This window comes from Chlorocebus sabaeus, unplaced genomic scaffold (genome assembly GCF_047675955.1).
Source record: "Chlorocebus sabaeus isolate Y175 unplaced genomic scaffold, mChlSab1.0.hap1 unalloc_scaffold_760, whole genome shotgun sequence".
NCBI classification, from domain to species: Eukaryota; Metazoa; Chordata; class Mammalia; order Primates; family Cercopithecidae; genus Chlorocebus; species Chlorocebus sabaeus.
In genome coordinates this window covers 41,956-48,452 of record NW_027328104.1, presented here as the reverse complement: position 1 = coordinate 48,452, position 6,497 = coordinate 41,956, and positions in this window count along the sequence as shown.

Sequence of the window (6,497 nt, the reverse complement as noted above, 5' to 3'; positions counted from 1 at the left end):
TGTTGGACTGGTTTCTCCTCTTGACCCTGCCCTACAGACCATAAAGGAGAACAGCAAGAGACCCCCAGCAAACATCCGCAGATGGCCCTGGACATCAGCCACATTCTGAGAAACATGTCATGTTCTGGGAGGGCTAAGGCATCAAGTAAGGTCTATGGGGCTAGAGGATCCCAGGGCAGGTAGAGCAATCCAGGGCCGTGGGAGCTTCCGTGGGAATCAGGAGGTCCCATGGTAGAGGCAGGGGCTCTACAGGAGGAGTCACACAGCTGCCAAGGGCTCTCCTGGCCCAGGGAGCAGTCAACACCATGGACTGAACACCCGCTGGGCTCCAAGCCCTGGGCCAGGCTGTGGCATATGGGGCTAGGAGGCAGCTCAGAGTGGGTAGTAGGGAGAGAAGTGTGCCCAGAGGGCACCCATTTCTGGATGTAATGTGGTCCTGAGATTCTGGCTGGGAAGTCTTTCCAGGGTTTCATATGTGTTATGGAACTGCTTCCTCTCCCCAGCCTCACCCTGCAGGAATCCCGGAAAGTATATTGCCACCATCTTGGAGCTGCATAGTGTAACGGCACCAGCAGATCTGCCTGTGCACAGACTTCCTGTATTACCCAGTCCTGAGGAGAGATGCTTCTTCAGGGCCTGTGACCTGGAGCACAACTTTACACACCATCATCCTGGAGCAGCACTGCACCCTCACTAGCCAGGCTGTTGATGACTTCCTCAAGGCCAAGGCCACATTCAAGATTTTTGACTTCAGTGATTCATTTGTGCTGAGCAAGTTGGACTTCTAGGGGTTCTTAATTCAGGAGGTAGAATGCAGCTTGAGATCAAGTGTCTGATCAAAGAATTTGAACTTAATCTGGAGGGCTCTGGGGAGCCATGGAAAGTGCCAGCTAAATGAGGGAGAGTCAGATATGTTTTAGAGATGATTGTGGAAGGCTGCCTGGAAGGGATGAACAAGAGCCAGGAGACCAGGGAGGGAGCTTGTGGGGAGGTCTGGAGATGGCAAGGGAGGGATCCTGCTTGGATAAAAGGTCTTCAGGGACTGTCTCAGGTGCTCTCAGAGCTAGTGTGTTCAGAAGTCTTGTCTCCAGGATGAAAATGGGAAGGAGTTGTCAGACAAGGAAATATAAAAGGAGGCTGGCATGTTTATGAGCACCAATCGTGGTCCCGGTGTGGACTACTGTGGGAACAGGAATCTCTCCATCCAGGGACATGGTGGATGGACCCTACATCTCTCCATGCTGCATTTCCTTTCCCTCCCATTCTCCTGAGGGCCTCAGTGCATGGGCACTGTCCAACCTCTGGTGCTGAAGCAGCCAAGAAGCCCAAGACTGGGTGGCTGCCACTTAGGATATGACAGCACAGCCAGTGGCCTCCACTGCATCCTGTACAACCTCAGAAGACACCCAGACACTGAGAGTGCTGCCACCACGTGGTGGTGCAAGAGTTCTGAGGGATCGCAATCCTGAAGACAATGAATGGAGGGTGCAGGGCCTCATGGCCTGTTCCCCAGCCCCCCTCATTGGCTCTGCTCCAGTTGGTGAAGGGGCATAACGTTTCTGCCAGTTCTGCCATGATTGCCTAGCAGGAAAAGGAGCAGAGTCCAGAAGCAGAGCCCGGTACCCAGCCTGCCTAACAAGGGAGAATTTGTAGGCTTTGTGGACAGAGAGAGCTGGGAGTCCATACCTTCACCCACTAACTTGCTGAGACATTGGTAAAATCAGTTTTCTTTTCTAAACTACATTTCTGTCATCTGTAAATTGAGGGGAATTTCTTCTACCCCATGAGGCTGCTTAGAGAATTAGTGACAGTGTGTGTAGAGCAGGTGCCACCCGCAGGCATTTGGTGTCCAGACCACTCCTCTTCCCCCTTGATTTTCTGCCTAAATGTGCATTTTGTTCTTAAGACATTCACTCCCCTTAATTTTGCTCTTCCCTCTGATTCCTGCCTTATCATCTATCCCATGAAGTCACCAGGATCTAAGTGGCCAACAGTCATGTATGCATGTATGTGTATATACATATGCACTGTGTTGGTGTTGGAGTGTGGTGTGTGAAGGTATGTGTGTGTGTGTTGGAGTCAGTGACTCACTGAAACTCTCCACACCACACTGTGTTCCTGCTCATTGCTGGAGGTGCTGTCAGGGGCACTGCGCTCAACCTCAGGTCTGACCCTTGCAGTGCAGGCAGGACATTCTGGAGGAATCATGACCTTGAAAGGATCCCTGAGGTTTGACTGGTGGGTATCAGTGGATAAATACCCCAGCTCCCTTGCCCTGGGTGAGATGACTCTGAGGCGCGTGTTCTATGCTGTCTCTCGGAGGTACCTGGCAGGGCTCAGTGCTGACTGCCACAGTGGAAACTTTCTTGATGAAGGTCCCGTTAACTGCTGCATTCCTTTCCCGTCTCTGTTCCCCATGGCTCTACCGGTGTTTCCTGAGATTCGCACCCTGAGGAAGGACTGGCAGTCGAATTACTGTCCTAGAGTCATCTCCAAATAAAGTTTTTGTATTTGAATCTTTGCCTCAGGATCTACTTCCAGGAAATTCAAACTAAGACCCACATTTTTCTGTGCGCTCCTTCAATCCCCTTAGGCCTGCCATTGTGCTGTTTTTATCAAAAAGGAACATGAGGATCAGAGAGGGAAAGTCACTTGCCCAGAGTCACCCAGCTGAACAATGGTGGAGTTCAATTTTGACCATGAGTTTTCTGGCCCCAATGTGGTTGCTTGCTCCTCTCCCGTGAGACTCCTCCCTTATCAGCATCAAAAGAATGTATGCAGGACATCAAAAATGGGATCTCTGATGCCTATGCCATAGAAAGCCCAGGCTCATGGCTGGTGCCTGTGCACTCACTCTTACCTCATTAAGAGTAGTGAAGAAAAACATGCTCAGTGCTGACTGTGTGGCGGGGGGTGGGGGGTGTTGTAGGCCCTCTCCGCTTACTTTAATTCACTTAATTTTCACAATAACCTTGTTTTTACTTCTAGTCATTAGATGGAAAAACTGGGGCAAAGAGCAATACAGAGAGTTATGAAAATGCATTCCACTGGTCCAGGTTTGAACCAAGCAGTCTGCACCTGGAGTCCTGGTTTGTAACTACGGCACCCTGGTTCCTCACACATCTCCTCATGGAGGTTCACCTTGTGTCAGGCATGGCACTGAGCAGCTTCTCTTAAGAACATAATTTGTAATTATGTAGATTACTAGTTCTGCTTCAAAATGCCACACAGCCTTGGTGTGATGAAATGAAACAATTGGTAAGTCTGAGCGTTGAGAACAAGCATTCTGTTTTCCACTCCTGACTCCATTCCAACAGCTGGGACAGTGTTTCCTCTGTGCCTGTAGAAACCTCAGCTCCTGTGCCGAGGAGCTTGGTCCCTCTGGGGAATGTGGCAGTCAGGTGCTGGCAAGGACCTTGAAGCCACTGAAGGGTCATTAAGAAAAAGCTGTTTACAAAGGTTTGGGCAGGGCCAAGGGAACAAGGTGGTATGGCACAGGGTCCTGGGGTTAGCATATTCTGGGTGCTGTCACCACTCTCCATTTTGGTGGGGCCACGGAGAAGCTGTTCCAGGAACTCGGAGAATCTACAGCTGAGAGAGGAGGCCGGAGGAGGTATCACTCCTTGTGCCCTTCAACTGTGTCCGGATACCGCCACGACCACACTACAATCTCCTTATTAGACTGGAGAGGCTGCAGGGAGGGGTTCTAAGCCTCGTCTTGTGGCTCACCTCCAACAGTGAGTCAGCACCGGCTCCCGTAACCCCACAGCCCAGGATTCACTTAGCCCCTCTATCCTGCATGGTCCCCTTTCCTGCTGGGAAGCAGATACCCAAATGAGCAGCAGAATCCTGTTTCTCCCTGCAGGCCGCTCTGCTCCATATGAGTGGAGTTTCGTGGGTCTCCTCCCTTGGTTTTGGATGAGAACACCCTTTCCCCTTCCACAGGGGTTGTTTCTGTGGACCTTACCCTAGGTTTTCCCCTGGTCGGGCACCGGGCAGGTAGGGATGGTGGGGCCAACTCTTTAGAACCAGCAATGCCATACAGATCCCGCTCTGGAAGTTCATGCTAAGTGTCATGGGTCCTCTGGAATGTTCTGATAGTTTCCTGTTTGTTTTTTCCCCCTAACCAGCTCATCTTGTCTCCTGGGATCAATACTAAGATGCTGGCACCCCGGCCAGCTGGCCTGACCCTGGACGCACCTTCAGGGGCTGGTTATGCTTCATGACCTGTGTTGTGGTGAGTGGTCAGCAGCACCTGCTTCTACCTTTACTGTTGGGCCAGATTTTATCCCCACCCCCGCTCTGCAGTGTGGCTGCTTCATGCTCCTTCCATGGACGCAGCATGGAATTGCCCCATGTTTCTGTTCTTGCACCACTGAGGAAGGAAGCATGAAGGACGCACAGCTCAGGCCATTCCATTACCCTCCTGCTGCTGAGTCTTTAATCCTGGGGTGGCTGCAGGGGCTGGTATGTCCCCATGGCCCCCTCCACATTTCTCAGGTTTCTGCTCAAAAGTCACCTTTTGGAGGGGTCTCCACCTGTCACTGTGTTTGGAACAGCTCCTTCCGTTTCTTTCTAGCTCATCTCACTCTGGTAATGTCTTTCATTACCACTAACATCTGACCTGGTCTTATAACCTATTAGCTTCCTGTATCAGACATGAGCACCAGGGTGGCAGGGACCTCATCTGTCCTGTTCCTCCTGTGACCTGGGTCCTAGCACCATGTCTGGTAGAGTGTAGATGCTCAAGGGAAGTTTACTTTGTAGAACTGTCTACCTGGGAGATGTTACTGTTAGTCTAACCTGTACCATGTTGTAAACCTCCAGCCATGTTGCAGACCCTGGTCAGAGTGAAACGTTCCATGGGAACTTGGGCCATGAGAAACATCCTTCCTGTCTGCCTTACTGCAGAAACATCCGTATCACATCGTCCTGGGCAAAGGCTCCACAGTCTGTCTGCCGGAACATCCTTGCCATATCCTGCTGGGCAACAAGCTCTACCGCCCAGACCCCGCCTTCCCAGTCCCAAGATTACCCCAGCCTGTGAGCGGCAGTTGTGCCAGCACTAAGCTGGTTTAATCCTCCCCAGGGTTTTGCTGGCAATAAAGAGGTTGCTGTTGAAGCTGCCAACTGTCTCTCTGTCTTTCTTTAACCCTCGCCTTGCCTTCAAAACCTAACAATTACTATACCTCTTCTTTTTACCAAGGAGGATATGGGACTCAAGAAGAGTAAGTGATTTACCCAGAATTACACAGCCAGTGAGTCACAGAGCCTGAACTTGAACTCAGTTCAGCTGAATCCAGAACTCCTGTCTTCCTGAGAGTCCAGGGAAGGAAAAGGTGGAACTGCAGCCTGTGGGTGTCCACACACTTCTCCTAGGAGACCACAGGCGGCCTCCTGGGAATTGTGTCCTCATGGGCACAAAAGAACTGCTCACCTGTGCTGCATCAACTAACTGTCCCCATTGTCCCAAATTGTTATTTATTTTCAAAGTTTTGTTTTAATAATTAAATTTCTCACAGCTCAGTGTTGGAAACAAAGCACAGAGGCCTGTAGAAAGTCGTGTGTGTGTTTTTCTCATTTTCTTCCCAGTGACTATATAAATGAGTGTACAAAGAACACAAATATGCTCATACTTTTTATCTAGAGATGAGGCCCTCCCGCACATATTCCTCTGGTACTGTCCTTCCATTTTTCGCATGGGAGGACCACTCTTTCAATACTAGCCCATGGGATTTGGGAGGTGCTGACCCACCCTGGGCAGTCAGATCAGCAGGGTAATTCATTCAGGAGTGGGCGTGTGATCCAAACTGGGCTCATGGAAGTCATCCCTGCACTTTTGATGAAACTGCTGGGAATGAGGTGCTTTCTTTTTACTGGCATAGCATTTTCCAAGGAAGTAAGTGATATGAAATTTATGGGGCCATTTTTTGCTGCCCTCTCAAAATAGCCTGCCTGAAAAGCAGAGCTGACATGGGAAATGAAGGGACAGAATGAGCCTTGGTTGATGTTAGGTGACCCCTGATCCCACTGAGCCAGAAGCCCATCTACTTACTCATGGACATTTTTAGTAATTAGAGCAAATTAATTCAATGTTCTGCTGGATCGAGTTAGGTTTCCATCACATGCGATCAAGAGAGTCCTGCGCAATATCACTTTCTCTTATGCTTAGGTCCCACCTGCCAGAGCTTTAGAGCCGTAGAAGGGTAAAGTGAACCCAGGCAGTGCTGAGCTCACCAGTCTCCTGGCTAAGTGTGCAAAGGAAGCCTGGAATCACTACCACTTTGTTCTGACAAGCAACTTTGCCTGCTGCTTACTACGCAGCCATAGGAGTATTGCTTCCCTGAGCCCTTAGGCATTATACCTCTTTTTAAAAATGATGTTTATCTAGGAAAATGTTTTGTGGAGATGGTGTCTTCCTATGTTGCCCAGGTTTGTCTTGAACTCCTGGTCTAAAGTGCTAAGATTATAGGCATGAGCCACTTTGCTTGGCCAGC